At 34.6% G+C, this 25,609-nt stretch overlaps 1 long non-coding RNA gene across 6 annotated transcripts; it reads right to left on the bottom strand.

Annotated features, from left to right (window-relative positions):
- Window positions 1–12,880: 12,880 nt before the first annotated feature.
- On the bottom strand, window positions 12,881–20,070 carry LOC110910644. Of its 6 annotated transcripts, none has more exons than XR_004880681.1 (13): window positions 19,811–20,070; window positions 19,662–19,718; window positions 19,480–19,534; window positions 19,203–19,378; window positions 18,911–19,114; window positions 18,557–18,619; window positions 18,376–18,470; window positions 17,876–17,934; window positions 17,571–17,636; window positions 16,855–17,235; window positions 16,558–16,671; window positions 16,300–16,484; window positions 12,881–12,994 (listed from the first exon to the last, which is right to left on the bottom strand). It is a non-coding gene; the product is annotated as an uncharacterized LOC110910644 (long non-coding RNA). The 6 variants fall into 6 exon arrangements; XR_002576356.2 differs by having other exon boundaries at window positions 19,662–19,779; window positions 19,876–20,070; XR_004880680.1 differs by having other exon boundaries at window positions 16,300–16,397; window positions 19,662–19,779; window positions 19,876–20,070.
- Window positions 20,071–25,609: the final 5,539 nt, after the last annotated feature.

Genomic DNA, 25,609 nt, shown 5'->3' with positions numbered 1-25,609 from the left:
TCCACAGAATCCTCAGGTATCGGAACCTGGCTCTTTTTAAACACAAGCTTCTCATGATCGATCAACCTGGCTTACTATCACACAGCTTTGATTCCACGATCGTCACCGGGCTCTCTTCCAACTCAGAATCTATAAACTCAGCTCATACTTAAACCTGCATAAACTCTACCTCAAAGTAAATTTCACTCATTTACTCATTTCAAATATAGAGGCATGCACTAACTTGCACTCTCCCTCAAAATCAAACAGAATGATTTTTCTTATATAAATCTGATGAACCATTTGAAGATTTGATCAAAATACAATCAATTTAAAAACAAACTTCCCCTCAAATTATGCTCATCATGTTTAGCGCTCGGAATTTTGAAAATCAGCTTTTCAATACCAGTTGTCGAAAATCTTTTTGGATTTTTCAAAATTTATGCTAAAACACACTAAAATCTTTTTGGATTTTAAAATAAGAAAAAAAAAATGTAACGCAGTAAAGAAATATTTACAAACAATATTTTTGTTTGTGAGTTTCTGTAAGAGGATCATATCATATTATAAGACATATCACCAACACCGTTAAGCTTCATTTCATTTTAAGTTCTAAATAATTCACCTAGATTGTCAGTATATTGGTCCACTTAAATTTTCACACAAAATTCAACTGATTCGAGATATGATATTAATGTCTTAAGAACTTAAACTTATTCGCGTGTCCCACTACTTGAATATACTCCCGTATCCAGATCCCAATATTCAGTCTTACAGATAAGTATACCTAGATGATATCTGTAAGGGGTTAGATGCGAAACCGTGAGAGCTCAGGTCAGAACTTCCGTTCAGAGAGAGATGACGGCTCGACTTTTGGTATGTCCCCTTTAGAGGATCTTTTGTTTCAACAGCAATGACTATCAATTTTATTGTTTCGTCAATTTGCTGAGGGCGACGCTATATTTCAAGCTTTTGCGGAAAGTATTATGCGGGGACTAGGTCAATATTTCCATATAGTAGAAGTCCCAGGATAATACCCCAGATATCACTAAGCATAAAGACCTAGTATCTCAGAAAGAGGAACCTTTCAAACAAGATTTCGGGGGTTACCCATATATACAAGTAGTTGTTCCCCACGAACTAAGCAAGTTTGAATTTAGATTTATATCTCGTCACAATCTACTAAATGTGTAAAAACCTACTGACACATCCATAGTGAGATTATTTATCACATTTTAACTTTCCATTTCTTTAGCATGTTGTGACAGTCCACTGATGTACTATCATTTCCTCTTTTATACAACAAAACTCATATCTGAATTTTATCATGTTTTTGACTTTTTCAAGTTTTTAATGTTTTTGGATTTTCTGAAATTTTCTACTCCCCCTAAAATGCAAACACATTAAAGAAAATTGAAAACAAACTGTACAGAAAAATTTGACAACCGACATCGAATCGCCTCAGATCGCCATTCACTTGGCATAAACAATCAGAACTCCCCCTTTCAACAAACTATTTTCTCATTATGATTTCAAAACACTTAAGTTTGTTTTAATCAAAATGATTTTTCTGGAAAATAAGTTTGTTTTCTCCACTTGTAGGTTTGATAGAAAACCACTTGTAGGGATTGGTTCATCATATTGTTCATTCAATCTCTTGTATAAGGATTACAACAAGTTCAAACTAACGACCTTGAATAATCACTTTGTCAGAATCAATTTCTTACCACTTGTAACTATATCCAAAACATTTAATCACATGTAGGAATAAAAACATCTACACAAACCATGTTACCAATCAAGATGTCGATTCGTGCTTCTCACTTACCAACCTGGAAGCTCCGGCATAGTCCTTCAACCTGTAAATTTAAACAATTTTAAACCTCTTTAAAAACAAAACAAATACAACAAAAATGATGCCGATTCCTGATCCACGATTACAAACTTGGGATCTCTGGCATAGTCCTGATGTTCAGGGAAAGAGAATTTCCACCCAAGTCTTTTCAGACTTAAGTGTTTTCAATTCTTGCTCAGTAGGGTTGTAAGTTGCCTTTTTAGTTGCATAGAAATCTTTAACCCCTTTTACTTTCCCATCAAGCATTTTCCCAAAAATTTTCTTAACATTCCCATTGAATGTTTTCTCGACATCAAACTCAGTTTTCTCAGAATAAAACTGATCTGAGATTTCAACTTTACCAATTTTCTGTTTAACTTTCTCAAACTCCAGTGATGGAAATTCATCATCATTCACTGAATTCGCTCTTCTGGCTTTGTGGAACCAGATTCATCGCCGACTTTCTCGACCATTTTCTTAACAACCCACACTTGGTTGTCTTTTGCTTTCTTTTTATAAAGATTCTTTTTCGAACATTCACCAACTTCATAAGTAGAATTTTCAAAAATTTTGAAGTTTTCGGTTGGTGGTTCAATATCAACAACTTTTTCTTTCAGTTTTTCAGAAACTCTTTGTTTTGTCTTGATATTCTTCAGACAATTCGGTGCAATGTGACCAGCTCCGTTACACTTGAAACAGGTTCGAGTTTCTTTTGGATGAAAAACTCCAGTTCCATTTCTCTTCTTTTCAGCAAGAAACTTCTGGTTTGATTGTCTCCAGAAAGGTTTCTCCTGTTCATCCTTAGCACTTCCACCTGAAACAAATTCTGTTTTTGTTTTAGAATTTTTCTCATTTTTATAGTTTTCTGGTGGAATAAAACCTAAACCTTTCTTTTTGTAGCTACCATTATGGTTTGGTTTCTTTTGAAAACCAGAACCAGAATTGTAACCTTTTTTCTTGTTTAAACGTTGTTGTACTCTTGAAGTGTATTTTATAGGTTTTCTAGTAAGATTTAAATCTTTTATTTCAGAAATGTTACATTCTGTCATTTTGAAAAACTTTTTGATCATTTCAAAATGAACACTTCTTATTGGAAACTCTTTGTCAGAGTATAATTTGTCAGAATCATTTAAAGTGTGTGCAACTTCAAATGTTTCATCATTCATATTTTTCTTCGATAACAAAAATTCTTTACTATAAGACAGTTTAACCGACGACTTTGGACTGTTGACCGATGGACATGAACCTCCAGACTCAGACTTTGACTCAGACTCCTCATCAGTATCCAACACCTGATCGACCACCTTTTTGATTAACTCAGACTCATGATCAGTGTCAGACGATGTGAAAGTTACGTCAATATTTTCTGGTAATTCATCAGTTGTGTCGGTTTTTAGCTTTAGATTGACTGCTTTTTCGACTTGCTCCTCATTTGGTTTTCTGGGAGAATACCCTTCCCAGATTGGAGGCGGACACTTGTTATAGCTAACAGTCGGTTTCTTACCACTATCTTTCTTCTTTGGCTTGTCCTCTTGGAAAACCTCCATACCTGCAACAGTCGGATAAATTCAATCAATAAGATCATCAGAACTAGAATAACTTTGTAATAAACGTCTGATCCTCTCATTCTCAATTTTCTCTTTTTCCAACTCTTGCTTCCACTTTGCACTCTCCTCGATGTAGAAATTGATAGCTTTTTGCTTTGACATCATCGTAGCATTCATCATCGTCAAAGCATCTTCTCTCTCAGAGTTAGTCTTTTGAAGACCAGTTACCGTTCTATTCAAGACATCATAAGATTCTTTCATATAATTGAGATTGAACAGCAACTGCTCCTTCATCTTCTCATACTCTGCCAGCTTCTCGTCTTTGGCTGCACATTCTTTGCACGGTTCAAGACACTTTGAACATGGCTTGATAACCTCTACAATCTTTTCAATTTCAACTATATTTTCAGCTTCAACCATTTTCTCAGCTTCGGTCACTTTTTATGCTTCACAGACTTGCTCAATCTCAACAATCTTCTCAGCAACAGTTTCAGATTTCATTTCCTTTTGTTCTTTTGCAGCCCGTTTTTCCTTTAGTTTCTCCAAGCGATCTGCAAAATAAAAATGAAAACTTTCAGGAGAAAGATGAGATTTAGCAATGTTAATATGTTTTTCTTCTTCATCATCACTGCTGTAATCTGTTGGCGACTGATCAAATGCTACAGATTTGTCAGAATTATCATCTGAAGAATCAGTATCAGATGGTGTTTTATCAAAAACAATTTCTTTTTCTGAACTGACATCACTTTGTGAACTTTCATCTGCACTCTGTGAGCTTTCTTCAGATGCAACAGACTCTTCCTCCACATTCTTCACAGTCTCACCAATAGACTCATCCATGTGGCAAACATCTGGTTCTTTAACAATCTTAGCAATGAACGCTTTAAATTCCCCTTTTTCATCAACAAACATATCCCAGCTGAAACCTTCAGGTAACCTTTCATCATCCTGATTAATCAAACATGCTTTGCTTTCGGGTGATATGTATTTGTTCCAGTTAAAATTCACCAGACATGCTCTCTTTGAATCCTCGATCACCTTTCTACCATGACCCACCTGTGGTTCTTGCTGTTGTTGCTGACCCACTTGTTGGTATATAGCTTTCCGGTAGTAATCATCTTTACCGAATGGATTCTTCACATCACTGGCTTCCCTGTTCTTGCACTCCCTCTTGAAATGACCTTTCTCCCTGCATCGAAAACAAGTAACTTTAGATTTATCAAAACCTAAAGTGGAAACATGTGCATCAAGAAAGTCATTTCTCCCAGTAATCAGCTGGAATTTTTCAGCTCGTCTAAGAACACTAGCTAGACACCATTTGATGTCCATTAGCTCCATCTCTTCGGCGTCTATCTGATCGTAATCCTCCTTTATGAGCATAGGATTCCCGATTCTTCCAGCAACTAATCCTTCATAAGATAGCAACACAGATCTAAGTAAAGCCATGTGATCTTTTGCAACTTCTTCAGAAAAACTTTGACCATCAGGAAGATTCAAAGCAATGTTGCACTAGAACACATAATCATTTCCTGTCTTTGTACTTTGAGAATGGAAATTTGATGTAGTATCTTTAGGATTGACACTCGGGTATGAAGAGAAACCACGGCTGCTTTTAGAATTTTGATCAATTTTTTCTGATGAATCTCCAGCACTAAACGCAGTCTTGATTTTTGGTCTTCTTTCAGCTTCTAGAACACTGCCTTTGTAGTACATTTTTGCATCCTGTTGACCACTTGGACTGTTCATTCTCGCAATCTTCTGCTGTTCCAAATCCTGACCCTCAATCTTCTCGATAAACTGAGAAATTGTTAACCCATCATACACCCAGTGTTCTTCAAGATCATCAAGTATGTTCCCCATTCCTTTTGTGGTAATGCATCAGCTAACTTGTCTACCCACTCTTCATGATCTTTAGTTATACTAAGCATCGACATGGATCGCACTAAGTGGCAGTATCGTTCAATAAGCTTCTTTGTATCTTCTCCGGGCAAACTTGTGAATAGATCAAATTCTTTCTTAAGCAGTGCCTTCTTGCTTTTAATCATGTGTTCACTACCCTCAAACTTGACTTTAAGTGCATCCCATATTGATTTTGAAGTTTTGTCGTGCTGTAATAATATGAAGATGTCTTCTTTGATGGCTTGCTGTAATAAACTAATCATCATTTTCTCAGCCTTGTACATATCCCGTTCTTGAACAGTAAATTCAGATATTGCTTTTTCAACCTGTAGATCAGTTCTTGGCAAGACATACTTCTTCAAAATGCATTCCCATGACCTCAAATGATTTGCCTGTACCTAGTTCTCAAACTGATCTTTCCATCCGTAATACTCCTCAATGCTCATTAATTTCGAGGGTTTTTGAGTAGTTCCTGTCTCATTTTCTAAATTCATAGCTTGAGCAATGACAGCCGGAGTAGTCGGAGTAGCAAACGCGTTGTAGAAATCGTTATCCATGTTTCAATAGCACGTATTTCAAAAACAGTTACTTTCAAGCGAAATCACCCAGTCAGTTTCAAGCGGAATAGCGAACAACCCTTCTGAAGCGGAATCACCAAGATGTAATTTGGAGCGGAATTTGAAATTTGGTTGTCTGGAGCGGAATTAACAAAAAGTTTGGAGCGGAATCTGAAATTTCATTATCTGGAGCGGAATTAACAAAAAGTTTGGAGCGAAATCAACTTTTTGTAGCTTGAAGCGAAATCTCAAGTTTTTCTGGAGCGAAACCACACTTCTCGAGCGAAATCAGACAAATTCGAACAAAATCAGTCAAGCGAAATCACGTTTCTGAGCAGAATCACAATCTGTTCACTCGAGCGGAATCACTTCGGGGTTCAGTTTTTGCCATTTTTAGTTCGAATTTTAATGTGTAACTTTCAAGGGTTTGTTAATGTTCAATTTTATACAGTCTGTGAAAATTTGAACCGGTTTTGACCGTTAAATTTTGTTCTGATGAAGAAAGAAGGCGTAGAAGATAGAATATGCAATCAAGAACAGCTGTAGTCTGCAGAACTCCTCCTCCTGAGCTCTGATACCACTTGTAGGATCGTGTAGCTGACCGGAACGAGTCGTTCAGAGAGGTTCTGATCTATTTCAGGTGCGGAAAACAAGAAATAGACTTAGTAACAGCTTGATCTTCACTTAAAATTCTCTTCTGATTGATAACGCAGTAGTTACAATCAGGAAACACACCGGCAGCACTTCAGTATGATTTTCACGAAAAGATTACAATGATTTCGCTCGAGACTCTTATATATAGTGCACTTGATTTCGCTCGAAAGAACACAAGAACAGTTGGAGCGGAATAGCAACATTGTGATTCCGCTTGAAAATGTTTAAGATCATTTCAAGCGGAATAGGTCTCTTCGAGCGGAATCAGCTTCTTAGACACCTAAACATGCTAAATTCTCGTACAACGTGCCCTAATCTAATCTATCTAGTTTAAGACTCGATACAAGACGAAGTCGACAAATGCATGCACTAACATTTTTAAAGGTGTGTGGGGGAATAGTACCAGGCTGTTGCCCGGCACTCCCCCATTGGCCCAGGTATGATACGATTTTACCTCCAGTTAAACATTACGAAAGTGCCAGTGTTCAAAGCTACGATTTTCCCCCTAGTTAAAAATTACAGTATTGCCATCGCTTTAGCTTTTGGCAAATTACGATTTTATCCCCAGCCAAAAATTACTATTTTGCCCCCAGTTCAAAATTACAGTACTGTCATCGTTTTAGTTTTTTTAGCAAAACTATTGAAGTGTTTTGTTTTAGTTGGTTGACTCAATTTAATTTCTTTTTGTGTCAAGCAGCTGCTTAACAATCACTCATGAGCCCTGACAAATTGCAGTTTTGCCCGGAGCTTAAAATTACATTGCCACCATTTTAGTTTTTTTTAGCAAAACTATGACAGTGTTTTTTTAATTAGTTGAGAAATATTCAGCATATCGTCCCGCAACATGCATGGAGCATCAACTAATCATTAAATAAATTCAAACTGGATGTAAACAAGTTATCCGTTCTAGAGCGACCTAAAAGTTCGAATCGATTGTATAAAACTATTTTAATAAACAAGTTTGACTTTAAATTTTATTTATCGTGTTAGCAATTGTAAACAAGCTTTTTTATTTATGTTTATTTTTATTTAATATACTAAATATATATTTTCTGTTGGTCTACGTGCAAAGTTATCGTACAAGATAATCTTAGCGTATAAAACGTAAAAGACAGGCTGGGTCATCGATTTGCAAGATCAATAGTTGAGATTAAGTTGTCCATGGCATTATAGCCTAGTGGCGTCTTGGAGGTGGGACAAAACTTATGATCATTAGGTCATGGGTTCTATTCTCACAAAGGGGGTTTTTCCCAGATTTCTTGGGTTTCCTCCTGAATTGGTGTTTAGTCATTATAGCCTAGTGCAGATGGATATAATCGGGTGGTTCCCCTGGTGGCACGATGATACTCTAGTGGTCCGTCAGTGATCCAAATTTGCCGTTCAAACAAAAAAAATAGTTGAGATTATGTTGCCCCCAAATTTGTAATTCACTTAACTAGAAACAAGGGAAACAAGTGGAGTAAAAGGCAAAACAAGAAAATCCAATATTGCTGACTCATAAACCCATTTATCTAATGATTTTCAATAGCTAAAACTTTTTCATAAGTTAAAATATTTTTTAAAAACATTATATCATATTAACGGGTATTTCATTTTCTTTAATTTGAGTTGGGTATTGTTATAGTATTCTTAATGTTTATTTTTTTATTTTACAAGCTATAAAGTTACATGATTTGTAACGTTATGTGATTATGTTCCAATACGTAATTATATACTGGAACATAATCAATGAATACCTAAATCACGTATCATATGTGCAAGCAGTAACAAATTCTCAATCTAACACTACATCTATAGTCACGTATCAAATAGTTAAAGAATACCTAAATCACGTACCGGATATTCAATGTGTGCCTAAATCTAGAATCACATACCATCTGTGCAAGCAGTAACAAATGCTCAATATAACACCACATTTATAACCATGTAACGACTTATATTACAGATCTAATCACGTTATAGCATAAAAACAATTAAGTTCTCATTATATTTAATGTATAATCACGTAATAAGCATAGCTTTAGTAAAAAACATTATATAATAAAAAAAAGATAGTAACGTAATTACGTATTGATACATAATCACGTGACATTACACTTGTTACATATGGTACATAGATGTGGGGTCACATTGAGCATTTGTTACTGCTTGCACATATGGTACGTAATTACGTACCGGAACATAATAACGTCACTTTACACAATCACGTAACTTTCTAGCTTGTAAAATATTTTTTTTTAAACTTAAGAAAACTATAGCAATAGTCTACTTAAAATAAAGAGAATGAAATGCGGTGTATTTTTTATGTTTTCTGAAATATTATCGTGTGAAAAAAGTTATAGTCGTTTGGAAATTGGGGGCGAAGCAGGTCACGCGAGAAAAGATCATAAAATACCATTCCTCCCTTTAATTAAAATGGACATGCATCACCTTCAGGTTGTCTTCTACACTTCGCACGCTAAGATTGTCTTGTACATAATCTCTTCCAATCGGACTATATTGTTATCAAGGTTTATTAGTGTAAGCCCTTTATCAAAAATCAACTCAATATCTTAAAATTAGCCTAGACTATCTACCATCACCGCTGGGTCGCATACACAAATTACCAAATCGGTCGTTGATTAAGTAAAACCCTAGATAAGGCGGCATGCTTCCTCCGTTGTAGCCGCCGCCCTTTCCTTCGATCGTTCGTTTCATGTTCACTTTTGTATTTCCCGTTCTAAATAAAGTTCTAGTTTCAAACTAATGATTTATAAATCCGCGAGAATCCCTTTTTGACTCTAAACCATTAATTCTTATATTATTAGTGGGCAATGGAATAATTATATCATAGAGATAAATGACATAATTCATATGGATATAGTAAATCTCGCTTGGCATGCTTTAATGATAGTCTTTACATTTTCCCTTTCACTCGTAGTGTTGAAAAACAGTGGACTTTAGAAGCACTCTTAATTTAATGAGGAATGAAACAATATCATTTATTTTATAAATCGTTCTGCAACACATTTTTTATTTGAATTGAAATCATTTTCATATCAAAATATTGTCATTTTCAAATTCCATTGGTTTCTAGTGGAGAAATGTATTCTATAACACTAAAAGTTATTTCAGATTCATATCAAAATATTGTCATTTTGAAATTCCATTGGTTTCTAGTGAAAGAAATGTATTCTATAACACTAAAACAATTAATCCAGATTCATCGGAATAAAAAGATATATCAAACGAACTAGAATTGGGTTATTAAGCTTCAACCCAAAAACCTTTCTGGACTAAAAGCATTCCCGGCTTAATAATATAAAAAAAGCTTAGCCCAAATTGAACGAACTATTTGGATAAACAATATTGAATTTTACATAAGACCATAACCATCATAAATTTTTGAAAATAACTAGAAACAAATAAAACCATAAATTTTTTTTTTATTATAATGGTTATACAACTCTAAGATAAATTATTATTATATTAATAATAAAAAGATTGCTATGATTAGTAAAAAAAGATGTTTGCATTTCATGATCCAGTCAAATACAACTGATATCGGATAATTAAACATTATTTTGTGTGATAAGTTAAATACAATTGGTATATTTAAAAATAATTAAACATTGTTTTGTGTATCACTTAAACAATTATTTCACGATTTTTTTTTAAACAAATTACATGTATTGTTCAAAACAAAATGAGATATTTTTAGTTTTTTTTAACCTATCGATGATAAATGTTACTCTTACTCTATTACATCAATACTCTAGGTTTGAACCTGTAACAACCCATCTCAAAGACATATACCTCTGTCAAGTGTCACATTAGCATATATATCAACTAAAGTTTTGAAATATTAGTATTGTTGGTAATTAATAAAAGCTAGTTTATGTTAATCTTATACTTCTATATTAACACACTCTGGGATTTAAGAACTTGTTCTCACCTTGAAGGAGTTAGCAAATGTTTTTGAAACCAGCTGCAGTAGCCGTTAAAATAAACATAAACACACCTACGTGTTATAACTTCACGTGATATTGGCTCTAAGAAAAAAAAACAAATACATAATCAGTAAGTTATATATTGTCCACTCCAAATATAGAAAATGAATGATTCATTGGGCCGACTGGGCCAACTAGCATTATTTTCTTGCTATCACGAGCCACGGACCATCCGACCTCCCATGAAAAAGTCAACAAACATGAAAGCGTCCATGATGAAATGATAAGAGTCCGTGATACCCGGGCCCATGCACAAGTTGCAAGTCTCTTTAACTATCCATATTCACAACCCAACTTAACCCAACCTTTAATAAAAAACTAATTTCTCTCTCTTCCACATACAGAACCCAACCTAACTCAATTTTTAACACACATTCACAACTCAACCCAACCTAAATTTTTATGAAATAAATGTAAATAATAATTAAAACAGTTATTTTTTAAAAAACATATAAAAGTTACTTATTTTTAATATAAAAATTAAAAAGTTAAACAATCAATATATATAATATACTGGAAAATATATGTTTTCAAACGAACTCCGTTTTTAATAAAATTTATATCTTAATGTTCAGAAATTTATTTTAGGAAATACGGTGTATTTAGTTTCGTTATTCAGTTTAAATATTAAAAATTATTTGAATAATAAAATTATTGGGGGAATTGGTAGTTAGAAAATAAAATACAAAAAAGAAAATTAAGTGATGGAACCAATCCAATTGTGACAAGTGGTAAAAGAGCATGTGCAACCTCTTGCAACCTTGGGTTGATTGGGCAACCAGGTTGTGAAGAAAAATAGAATTTTTCTTTTTCTTTAATTTATTTGGACAATCTAGGTTGGAAGAAAGTCACCAATGGTTATAGTCTTAGTTGGCCATATATAACTTACAGCATTCACATCCATTCCATCATTTTTTTTCACTCTAAATTACACTAAAAAACACTACGGATATGTTTGGCAAAAGTAGCTGGTGGCTGTGAGCTAAAAGTTGGTAGCTGGTGGCTGGAAGCTGGTAGCTAATAGCTGTAGCTTTTTAGATATATTTGGTGTTTGGTAGAGTAGCTGAAGCTTTTAATAAAATGTATAAAATGACCAAAATGGACATAACTAAAAAAATTAGAATGTTTGTGCATTAAAAAGTTCCTATTTTTAGAGGTTAAAATAGTCATTTTTTCCCTGAAAGCTTGTTGCTCCTTCTAAACGCTACTACTAGTAGCGTTCAACCAAAAGCTTCAAGCTCCTAACCTAAAAGCTTAAAGCCCCTTCAACCAAACAAGACTTTTTATTGAGTAGGAGTTTTTTCTTAAAAGCTTAAAGCTACAAATTCCTAAAAGCTCCATGCCAAACATACCCTACATCTTCTCTCTCATTTTCAATTAAATAATATTCTTTTATACCTTTATCATTACATTTTCTCTCTCCTCCACTCACAAGCACTTTCAAAATATATTAAAAAATTATAGGGGTGAACAGTGTCCCCTCAAATATAAAGATGAATAATAACATTTTCCCTCTCCTCCACTCACAACCACTTTTTATACTCTTTATATTATAAAAACTACACTCACAGATTTTAGTGGGTTGGATGTGAATGCTATTCTTTAAATCTTCTATCTTCTATATTCTTCTATTCTTCTATATATAATACTAGTTGTAGGACCCGTGTAACCACACGGGTAGGTTAGTAACGATCGAAATCAAATACTAAAAAACAAATTATAATATATCATTTAAATTTTTGTCTATAGTTACACATCTTTATAAAATAATGTTAAAGACAGTATGTGTTAGTATTATAATAACTATAATGATAAAAGTTTTTGTCTATGTTTATATGTAAAATATTATGTGGACAAATACCTGATGAATTCACATTCGCATTTTAGTTAAGTATACATTAAACTTGTCGGCTGATTAAGTATAGACACAAGAGAAACATAATTAACACAGGAAACATTATTTGTTCCCAATATACCAATTAAATAGGGGAATGAAGAAATTATTAAATTTCACATATACATTTTGGTAACTTACTACTCTTTAAAGAAATTTAGAAGTTATTAGTCAGCCATAAAATATATGGTTATTTTTTTTAAATGCTAACAAATCTATTAGTCATCAAAACTGGGAAAAAACAGTTAACCCAACATTCATACAAAGTACACCAAAAAACCACACAATATTACACCAAAAACAACATTACATCAAACCCCCATCAGATCTACTAACATCAGTAATTTATCTTAATAAAAAACGAAATTATGACATCAGCATATACATGTGGCATAGCTTATCACCCGCGAACTTCGCGGGTCGGAAAATTTAATCTACATTATCACAAAGTGTATAAATAATATAAATACAAAGTAACACATTACATAAATTACTTATTGACAAAGTGAAAATATAATTAAAATGCATTGAAGTATAAAATATTTTTTACTTTTATTAAGAATTAAGGTGTCTTCAGATAAACAACAGTTACTCTTTCTCAGAGCCATCTAGAATTTCTTGCTACGACCATCACTATACATCTGCAAATTAAAAGACAAACGTTAAATTACATCACAAGGTAAGTAAACTCCCAGTGAAAGATATGTTCACAAAAAGTATATAAAAAAACAGGTTGACTAATAAGATGTGCATATTTTCCTAATATTCACATGTATATCTATTAGTTGATAGGCTAGCCTTCAATAGACCCATCTCTTATTCTCTTATATGTATCATGTACTAATAATTAATGTCTAAGTCCAAATCAACGGTGCTCTTCTAAGTCCTAAATAGAAATGGCAACCAAGTGGCCTGGGCGGGTTTAGGATGTGTATTGGTGATCCCAACCTCATGCCTAAAAAATATAATATAGGTTTAGGATAGCCTAAAAAGTGTTAAAAAGAAATTAACATATGATGTCTTAATTTTTTAGGTATGGTGTTATACGCTAACACCATGTTAAAAAAGAAACAAATCTAATACCATGTTAACACAAAAAAAGCTCGGAAACATGCCTAAAAAATTAAGATACCATGTGTTCTTTTCCTTTTTACAATCTTTAGGCTATATCATTTTTCTTTTTAACACAACTCAACCTTATATGTATGTTTTTCTTAGAAAAAAAGAGTTTTTATTATATAAAAAGAGAGTTTTCAGTATATGACAAAGTATTTATGAAGTTTGAATTGGATGAGTAGATTTTTAAAGGGAAAACATTCGTTTTAGAGTTAACTGCCATTTTCGTCCCTGTGGTTTGGTCACTTAGGCCATTTCAGTCCATTTTTAAAAAATGCGCCATTTTCCTCCCCGACGTTCTGGAAAGGTGCCATTTCAGTCCAAAAATCATAACCCAGTTAAGTCGGTTTGTAAATAAGGACTGATTGTGTAAATTTGTAACATAAAGGACCATTTAAGTAAAATGTATAAATATTAATATAATTATAAAATATATAATATAAAAACAACACCACCACTAGCCCTGCCACCACCATCACCGCCACCACCACCACCGCCACCACAGCCACCACCGCCACCACAGCCACTGCCACCACCACCACCGCCACCACAGCCACCATCGCCACCACAGCCACTGCCACCACCGCCACCACCATCAACGTCATCATCGTCATCATCTGTTATCATCATCATCATCATCGATCATCATCGACCTTCATCATCATCATCGTGATCTTCATCATCATCATCATCATCAGACCTTCATCACCACTGCCGCCGCCTGCAACTCACTGGAAAAACGGCACCCCCACCGTCGCCTGTTCTCTCTCCCGCCTCCTTCTCTCTCTCTCTCTCTCTCTCTCTCTCTCTCTCTCTCTCCGACTTTCTCCCTCTCTCGTCTGATCTGTGAGATGTGGAGGGGTGTGTGGTTAGTTTGGTTCGTGGGGGTGTGGGGTGTCGGAAAGATGGTCAGATTTACTCCGGTCACCGGAGTAGAGAGGTAAAGGTGATGGTGGTGGTGGTGGTGATTGCAGAGCATAGAGAGAGAGAGTAGAGAGAGAGTGGTGGCAGTGGTTGTGGGGCAGTGGTGGTGGTGGTGGCAGCGGCTGTGGTGGCGGTGGTGGCGGTGGTGGTGGTGGCAGCGGAGTGGTGGTGGTGGCAGGGCTAGTGGTGGTGGTGTTTTTATATTATATATTTTATAATTATATTAATATTTATACATTTTACTTAAATGGTCCTTTATGTTACAAATTTACACAATCAGTCCTTATTTACAAACCGCCTTAACTGGGTTATGATTTTTGGACTGAAATGGCACATTTCCAGAACGTCGGGGAGGAAAATGGCGCATTTTTGAAAAATGGACTGAAATGGCCAAAGTGACCAAACCACAGGGACGAAAATGGCAGTTAACTCTTCGTTTTAATTGGAAAGTAGTTAAAGATTGTTAATATTTCAAATAAAAAAAGTTAAAAATTAGCATATAATTAATTAAATTAGTTAAAGATATAAAAAAGTTAAAAATGACATATAATTAATTAAATTAGTTAACGATATATAAGATAAAGAAAAGTTTTCATATTTATATCAATTTTTTATTGACCATCAGAAAGTTTTAATTTGACTAATTAATGTGTTTTTTTGGAAAGTTTAAATTAGCATTAACAATATCATTAATTAGCATTTATGTGCAATTTTAAAATTGAATTAATAAATAAGGATACAGCAAATAAAAAAATAATTGCCATTTTAATTGTTAATCACCAATTGTAAGGCTACATTGATAATCTAATTCTCTATAAAATATACTAATTATATAAACTAGTTATTTTCCGCCCGCGCGTTGCGGCGGGACCCAATGACTATAAAAGGCGTGTCAGCAACGGCAAATAGATACCGAATATCAAAACATAAATAAAATGACGTGGTAAGAATAGTCACTCCGTCATAAAAAACGATTTTAAATAACATAATATATAATAATAGGACCCACACGTCCTACACGTTGGAAATTCGGTTGTTCTCAGTTCAGTTATTACGGTGCTAACACGTTAAAATATGGATGAACTCGGTACCAGTAACGGCAGCAAAAGTACCAATCCAGAAAATCATCGAAATTAGGTACCGGCACCGAAAATGCTCGGTACAATACGGTATGGTATTTGAAGGTAAAAATCAATAAATACAGGTATGGTGCTAGACCGGTGTCGAACCGAAAGTAACGATTCTGAAAACGCCAAAAGGTGGGTACCAAATTGGTAACGAAAATGATTTGGTATAGTAAATTTGGTACCGATACGATGCCGGTTCGTTTACAGGATTTGATACGATTTGCTCATCAATATTCTAAATATCCAAGTTAATTTTACATGGTACAATTCATTCATTACAGAAAAAGACAAAAAAAAAAGCAAAATAAGTTGTTGTGTATATAAAACCTCATTCAAACGAAATACAGTTTACTTACTGTGTGTATGAAAAGTAATCTAAATGGTGCAAGTACTTGCATTGATGCGTTGCTACAGGATTTGATGAGCTCGGTACCAACCGGTACCGAAAATACCGTTACCAAAAATACACCGTTTGGTAAAACCGGTGAATAACTGTACAGAACCGGTACCAAAAATACACCGGTTTGGTAAATTTGAGACAAGTACCTATACCCGATACCATTTGCTCATCTCTAATTCTAAATAATTCTAAATCTAATTTAATTTTAATATAATAGTAAACACTGTTCATTGAGTTTAAATTTTATCATATATGATTATAATGCCTTAATGACCATTACAATTACAAATCTAGTTTTTCTTTTTTAACCCATAACCAAGCTAAACCAACCCATGGTCACCCGTGCTTGAAAAATAAAATATTTTCTTGAACTACGTACCTGCGGGGATTTGTTTTAGATTAATCCACTTGGCCGTGCAAATACCATTGTTGTAACATGCTTGTAGCAACCAGTCAGTGATCTCCGAGTAACACCTCCTACAACCATGAACAGCAGTCACACCACAATTACAAAACCCAACTGCCGTAGATTTCATCTCCTTCATGATCTACTTAGTTGCCAGCCTAATTTTTATCTCCATCAGATCTACTATCACAACTTTAAAACCTCATAAGTCGAAAAAGAAGGTGTTCTGACCAGTTTCAAAAGCTGGCTTGTCTTCTTGAGCATTAACATTTGGTGACCCACACTATCATGTCCTTTAGTAGAATGTAAATGCTTTTATTTAAGACAATATGCATACGTTTGGCGCTGTTAAAAAAGAAAGATCGTTATACTATGCAAAACATGCCTTTATAGTCATTTATGTATTAAATTTTCCATGTTTTCATGACACATTGTTATTACTCTGCACAAAGATCATGCCTAAAGCTATATCTCATGTTATAATCATAAGACAAAAGATGCAAATGTTTAAGAAGATGCAAAACTCACAACTGAATTTTAAGAGCTCTTCCGGCTAGTTTATACTCATGCATTGGCTCTGGTTTACCTTCTTAACTCTTAAGAGCGCTGGTTCATGTCGAATCTTTGAATCTTAAGGTGTATCAGTAGGTTGTGGAGCATATGATTCCCTTTGTGAAATGAGTTCTCCCACTACCACGAGCTGCTTTTTCCTTACTCACATACTTTTCGCATCTACAATCTAATATAAAAGAACTTGTTTAAGTATATGCTGCAATACTTTATCAAACTTATGTTATTGGTTTTTAAAGTTGACATCCCCGTGTCAGTGTCAGCATCAGCATCGGTGAGACTCTTGAAATTCAGTCAAATAAATCTTTGTCGCTCCAACAAATCAAATTGATCCCTCAACTAAGATAAGATGGTTAAAAATAAATATTAAATCCATAAAAAATGGCGTAGATGCGGAATCTAATGACGAAAGTACCTTTGAAGAAAAAGAGTAACGAAAGTTACGTAAAATTTATCCGAGGTGACATAATAGCCTAAATCATTTAAACTTTTACAGTTATGTTACGATTTTACTAAAATTAGGCCATTATGTCACATTAGAGATAATTATTCATGTGCCAGATGAATGAAAAATATAAGTTACTCTTTTTCTATCATACCCACTAAAAATAAAATAAAATATAACCTAAATTGAAAATTAAACCTCTACCCAATACTAATAATTAAAATTGTACCTTCTTATTGAGGACCAACACAAGAACACGACATAGAGCCCCTTAATACCCAGAGTCAAGCTCAACCTTTTTAGAATAAACAATTTTAGTACAATGTTATTTAAGAAGTGTGGGTAAGTGTTATACCATTGAAACTAAATTAAAAGATTGAACCAAAGTCTATCTATGACTAGGGATGAGCAAGTACCAATATCGGTATCAAAGGTACCGAAAAATGGGTATCGATACCGAAAATGACCGGTACAGTACCAAATGCTCATCGCTTTGTATGATGCAAAGAAATTTGTTTTGCCATCATTTTGTACCTTGAACTAAAGCTGCTGAGTTGGCCTTCTCATGATCTTTAGTAGGTCAAAGTAGTGTTCTGCACAAAACAATATATGTACATATGCACACACATACTTTCAAAAAATATATAATACAACTATGAATATAGTAAAGGTTAAATCCACATTTTATGTAAATTCAGCAACAACATATCTGTGATAACATATTTATGTAAATCCAACATTTACATGTATTCAAGTTATGCTGGTCCTAATACAACAAAAGTTTTCAAACGGTTCAGGTCACGTATCCTGTTCTTCAAATCAATTCTTACCGAATCAGATCAGCAAATCTGATTCTCTTATTCCAACCCTAAGTCACTAACCCTAACCTAACACATAACACATTTTCTGACATCTAATCCAAAAAAATGATAATCGGAAACCTAAACTAACAATAAACAACTTATTCACACATTAACACAAACAAATCAAACGTCTTAACAAAAAAAAATGAAAAGATCAAAAAGAATACAAACCAAAAGGCTTAGAATGATGTTGTACAAACTTGATTTGTGGAATTCTCTTCATCGCTTGTGCTGCTCCTATATCCAATGTGTACCAATACAAAACCCTATAAACAAAATATAATAACAATTTTGAAAAGGGTTTCGAAGAGGTGAAAACCAAAAGAACGATTACAAAAGCATCAAAACTAACATAATCGAGTGATATGAATCCCCTTCGTCTCCGACCATTGCTCACATCGTCGTTTCTCCAACCCTAAACACCAACATCATTGTCTTCCATACTTTGATTAAAAACACTAAAACACAGGTACTCAAAAAGTAATTTACTCTTTATTTTTCCTGAATTTAGTGGACACCCATTTGATAAAAATGAAAAAAAAATATTTTTTTATCTTGACCCATATAGGAAAACAGGGGAAGCTTGATTCTAATCTTGAATTTAACTCAAATTCAGAAATACCCAGATCAAAAATTGATTATTTCATATCATAAAACCGACGAAAATCGCTAATTTCTTAAAATATTTATAAATAAATAAACTCACCTGCTCAACAATGTTACCAGCAGCATCTGAAAGAGCTTCTTGGCTTTTAGAAGACAATTTAGCCAATGTGGTCATATGAATATCTCCAATTATAGCAATTAAAGGCACAACAGCAAGTGTCACAAGTGCTAATTGCCAAACTGCAGTGAATCCCACCACAAATCCAGACACAAATGTTGCCAAATAATGTATAAAATTTCCCAACTGCCACACATAAAAAACTCATAACTAAAACAATCTTTTTATGTGTTTTTGCATAATCAGAAAACAAATTTTTTTATTATTTTTTTACCTTTTCACTTATGGCATCTTGAACTATAACTGCATCAGTGTTAATAGCAAATACAACATATGATGTTCTGACTTCAGTGTCAAAGAACTGATAGTCTTGACTTAATGCCGATTCTAGATATTTGATTCGCATTTTTGTTGATTGTCTTTCTCCAGTCCACATCCAACATGATATTTCTAGAAATTAATACATATTCATGCAAAATTTTTAAAAAATTATAATGATTAGAATGAAAATGTTACTAAAAGTTGAAAAGTTAGTGTGAAGTTATGAATACATGCCCATGAAGATGCCCATATTGCAGCTCCAACTATCAGAAAGTAAAATGCATACTGCAAATCATTCGATTAAGTCAAGAACTTATAAAACCTAACAAAACCCCTAAAACCACAACAACAACAAAAAACAGAAACAGTAAATCAATTAAAGAAATATTGAAGAATTCAATGAAGATCATACTTTTTAACCAAGATATATTGTTTCTCTCTGACGGATCTAGAATCGCTTAACATGAATCTGAAGAATTAGTGTCAAACATCATAAGAATCACAAGAATATTGAATGCAAAACCCTAGATCTGTAAATAAACAAACAAAAGATGAACATACATATTTCAAGTTGAAAGCCGACTGTTACGTGGATGATGAACACTGGAAGATAAGAAAAATTGTACCTTGAAGATGTGAAATCAATGTTTGATGTTTGCAATCATCGTTGTCAATTAGTTTAAGAAGATGCAAACGCGCCGCTAGGGTTTTGAGGGCGACGATAGAGACAAATCAAAGTTTGTAGGTTAAAGAATTCGATGGAGGGAGAAGAGAAACCCTAATCGCCAGAGGGAAGAAGGAAAACTGGATCTGATGTTTGTGATGAGATTGGGCGGGATGCATAATACATATCCCCATGTCTTTTTAAAATTCAAATTACCCCCCTTTAATTATGTATAATATATTGTTTAGATTAATAGATTTTTATATATATAAATCAGAATTATGACATCAGCATGTACACATGGCATAGCTTAGGAGTTGACATATAGGCAGATTTACATCAGCCAAAGTTCTCTTATTATAGATAGTATAGATATAAAACCTTTTTGTGGAACACTTGTCATATTCTCAGGCCATCTTATTCTGCTTTTTCCCGCCCATTATTTCGAGTTGCAATTCAGGTTACACGATGCTCCATTTCATTTTATGACTACTCTTCGCTTTCCTTTTTTTCCAATTTGAAACCCTGATTCTTCCTCTTCCCACAATTGAATGCCACCACAAACTTTGTTCAGTTGATTATCTTCAAGGTTAGTTAATGCTTATAATTCTTGGCAATCTAAAATTTCGAATCCATTTCTCAATTGACCAAATTTCATTCTATGGACTTTTGATCGATATCAATACCATTTAGGTATAGTCGAACTCTAGTTGAATGTTATATCCTAATCTCTTTGACAATGACGATGATGTTAATCCCTTTGTTGTAAGTTATCGTTTATGTTTAGCTTCGATGAGATGTTCTACCAAGATTCCAAACAAGCCGATGTCTATGAATTTCGGGCTCGTCATATTAGAGATATCCATAATGAATATAATGTTTTGGTAGAGCATATGGTTCTTAATATTTAGAGTCTAATACAATGGTTATACTTTTTAATGGTAACACATGGTTTACCTTCCTTTAATCGTGTAACCAAAGATGCCCAACAATTTATTTCTGATTCTATGCATATGGTTGTGTACATATCAAATTTATCGATTGTACCGCATTCCGCAATGTCGATTTACATGTGATTAGATAGTTAGGTTACTGTGATTCCAAAGCATTTGGATTAAGTTTCATACTGAATTGATTATTTAGGTTTGAATCTATGTTAGGGATGCTGATTAGGGCTGTGGAAACCATGTATTTTGATATATCAATCTTGTTTGCATTTTCTTTGTAATCTGCAGGGACTAGGACTGTGCAAAGAAACACTAACTAGGCTAAGGTGCTGGCCATCCCTCTAATATGTTTAATTCATCATATGAATTTGTATCAATATAAAGCAAGGTGCTGACCATCCCTCTAATGTGTTTAATTCTATCCTTTCTTTTCTTATTTATTGGCTTAAAAAGATCAGACAATCACATGTTGATTTATTCCCATTTTATATCCCTTTGTCTTGGGATAAGTCATTTAGTCCTGCTCTTACGCTAAAAGAGATAATCAAGCATCGTTTTTTTTCCTGTTTGAGATACATATACCAAAAATTTGTAGTCAACATACAACTGTAAGATCATCTATGAAAAAACCCTTTGAATACATTCTATATTGGTTTACTTGTGATTATGGATCGTGGTCTATCAATTTTTTGGTTTATTGTAAAAAATTTTGAGTGATTTTTGCAGGAAAGTATACCATATGAGGAGTATTGTTTTGGAGTTTGAGATGCAGCAAAGAAGGTCTCAATAGTGCTGCTACTGAAGAAAGATTATCCATGTTTGACCATAATGAAAAAAAAGGTACATTCTATTACGAAATTAAAGATTTTTTTATGTTAATCCCTGGTAATGACTTTAAATGCTTTCTACTTTATTGTTGTCTTTTTGTTTTGACAAATTTGGAATCTTCATGCTGGTTGGAAGCATAGTGAGACGTGTGTACAGTATATTTATCTACATGTATGGCTCTTTTATATGGAAATAAGCTGATTATAATATTTATTCCTAACATTTTGACAAATGAGCGTTTTTAAGATGACACATGAGCGTTTTGTGAATACGGTGGGGAACCAAAATGAATCCTTACAAATGAGCGTTTTTAAAATGACACATTCTGAACTGAATTCATTTTGTTCCCAACCAGTTTTGATCCGAACTCAATTTGCTCCTAACTCGTTTTGACTTGAATCTATTTTGACCCGAACCAATCCTGGCTTGTGACCCAAACCTGCCCAACCCTCCCAATTTTTCAGCCATGTCCATTTTTGCACCATTTGGTACTAACCTTTTCCAAACATTCACATTTTCATTCTTTATTTATGTTAAAGTTTAATTTGGTACTCATTCTTTTCATCCTTCTTGCAAGTGTAGGCAAAAACTTAATGTAATAAGTATCTTGGAACCTCTTTCCCTAAACTAAAGTTTAAGTTATTGTTTGTAATTCATGGAGTAAAATGCCCACATAGTCCCTGTGGTTTGGTGAAATTTCACCTTTAGTCCCAAACTTTTGGAAATTACACCCGTGTTTCCCGTGGTTTGTCAAGTTGTTACTCGGATAGTCCCTAGAGTGGATGGCCGTTAGTTTTCGCCGTTAAGTTCATGTAAAATTACTAAAATGCCCTTACTCAAGAAAAACATTAATCTTTTTATTTATTTGTGGGACCCACCCACCACGTACTTATCTTCAACTGTAACGCTTCACATTTCGTACTTTCCTTATTTATAAAGTGTAACCCTATTTTTATTTTTAAAAACTTTATTTCTCTTTGTAATTGTATTTCATTTTCAGCCTTGTAATCCGAGAATTGATCATAATGAAATTTGTTCTTTATACTTATTTGTTATACTTACAATCAGTCGTTTAAATACGTGTTTCAATACTCTTTATATGTGCAAATACTTATACATGCATTTACGACACTCAAATTATGGTTGCATACATGTTACATACTTGAAAATGTGCTAAAATGGAAGTTATGGCTTAAAATAATAAGCATATCAAAGTTAAGGGGCCAAAATGCAATAAATCAAACATAGGGCTGATAAAATGGGACGCAACAGGGCGTGATACCCTAAGCCATATCTATCGGGACCCATGAAACCCCTTAATCCACAGAATGTTGTTTTCCTTTCACGGATTGGCCATCTTTTCCCACATTTTTCTTCCCCAATCACCTTTAAACCTCATTAAACTCTCAACCCTAATCCACCACCATATAAACAAGCTTCCTACCTCCCATTTCCACTTTCCCAACTCACTTACACTCTCAAAATGCTCTCAATTCAGCTAGAAATACAAGTTGTGGCAGATTATTCTAAGTGCCAAAGTGAGCACTTTTCTCACTTTTTATCATCTTTTCTTCCATTACAAATCTTGGAACACCTCTAGGAGTGTATCCACAAGTTTACCATGGTAAACTAAGGTGGAACATCACCATTTTGAGGTCCAAACTTTTTATTTTGGAATATTATCTTGTTAACTTTATAAAACTAATGATTTCTTATGCAATCTTGTACCAACCTTGCTTCTAATCAAGTCTATGGTTAGTGAGCTTGTGTATGGTTGATTCTATGAGTTTAGAGGTGCAAATAACCTCTAAACTTTTTGTTTTGATAGGGTTTAAGACAGCCCATAAATGTTGGAGTCATACAAGTCTAACATAGTTCATATGGCAAGACTTGTGTTTGATGCAAGTGTGAACCTTGGAAGCTTTAGCTATCCTAACTTGTTGTAACACCCTTACTATTTTTAAGCGGATTTAGTTTTAGATCATGAATATAATCATGTAATTATATTTACAACTACATTGGAAAATACGGATTTATTTAAAACTTTTCTTAATAAAAAGAATACAACATAATGTATAAGTTCATCGTTTAGAAATAACGACTGTGACAACTCGAACTTTAGACTTACTTTGTGTAACGATACGTGTTTACGAGAACGTTATTAATCGAACGAATACTTGGTATGTTATGTTTATGTGCATTATGTGTGTATGTATGTTGTGTGTACACGAACCCAAACCACACACTAAAACCCGATCGCACAAGGCTAACCGGTCACACGAGCCCATTTGGGCCACACTTTGAAATCGGACCCCATTTGATAACCGAGTTGGGCTCGGCCCACTCCCCACTCGCAAACACCAAAACCAAGGGTAAGGGTTTGATCCTCATTGTTGTTACAATTTTCATAACACACACAAACCCTATTTGCTCTCTACCTCTCTCTCTCGGCTTGCTTAGGACCCGACGGCACAAGACCATCCGATCCTCCTCTTGTTCGGATCACCCTTCTTCACTCGTAATCGGTTAGTATGTTTGCTTGGTTGATGTATGACTCATGTGAAATTTCTCATGTCCATCGGCTTGTTTTTGATGATTGCATACCGATTGATACTAGTCGATTTGTTTGGTTATTATGATTGAATGATGTATGTTTTGCATGATCGTATGATGTGATACTAATTAATAGTACTCATGATAGCCGGCCATGTGTGTTGACTTAATCGGATCATAGTTGGTTCATGTGCTAAGTAAATCGGATTAATTGATGATCTCGACTATATGATTATATGAATCGTTATGGTTTTGCTCATATGTTAGAATGTATTCATGAATGCTTCGGTTAGGGTTCTTGATAAGAACATGTGAATTATGCTTATTTGATCGGATATGGAATAAGATAGAAACTGTTAATTGATATGGTCAAACTTGGAAACTGATAATGTTAATTGATTTACATCAATGCGTGTAACCGAAACTGATTGCATGAAACATGGAAACCAGTTACACACACACGGTTGCGACTCGGTATCACTCATTGCGAGTCGGTACCCCACTCGAGACCACACAACAACATAAGCCGAAACCATGGTTGCGAGTCCCGTTGCGACTCGTAACCGGACCATGACGAACCGAGATCACCATTGCGACTCGCAATCTCCTGTTGCGACTCGTAACCTCCTGCTGTGACTCGTAACTCCCGGTTGCGACTCGAGATCGCCGGTTGCGACTCGAGACCACCTTTGCACGTACATCTGTTTGGGCCTACACTGCCACGGGCCCAACCGTTTGAGCCAAATGATTGAATTTGTGAACTGTTTGTTATTGGTCCAGTATGCGTTACTAATTTGGGCCGAGTGAGAATCTGGACTATTTAGATTGGGCTATTATATGTATTGGTTGAATGTTAATGCTATGCTCTTACCTGTTCACATGCATACGTGATAGTAACGTGTTAACATATGTGATGCACACGCGTATTACCTTAGTCGAAACCTGACTTGTATAATAACCATGATAGGACGTGGTTGACCATTTACTTGCTACCTGTACTCTTTGTGTATCTGCCGAGCAAACCAAGGTGAGTTCACACAGCCAAGGCATGGGATTCCCGGGTTGGGAATTGGGTTGGATATGTTGGAAAGAATTACTCGTACTTACGCATACTCCAGACTATAGACCATCGTCCTCAGGTAGTCAGGACACGTTACGTGAAGCCTACGTAACCCAGTATAATTGCCATTTGTCTCCCGGGTCGGGAGGACACGTTACGTAAAGCCTACGTAACCCAATACCATCTACTGGCTTCCAGGTCGGAAGGCCACGCTGCGTAAAGCCTACGTAGCCCCCACGCGTACCATGTCCTCGGGGAAGGGCACGTCACGTAAAGCCTACGTGACCCTGTACGTATCCCTGTTCTCG

This window comes from Helianthus annuus, chromosome 15 (assembly GCF_002127325.2).
Source record: "Helianthus annuus cultivar XRQ/B chromosome 15, HanXRQr2.0-SUNRISE, whole genome shotgun sequence".
Classification (NCBI taxonomy): domain Eukaryota; kingdom Viridiplantae; phylum Streptophyta; class Magnoliopsida; order Asterales; family Asteraceae; genus Helianthus; species Helianthus annuus.
This window is presented reverse-complemented; position numbering and strand designations above follow the sequence as displayed.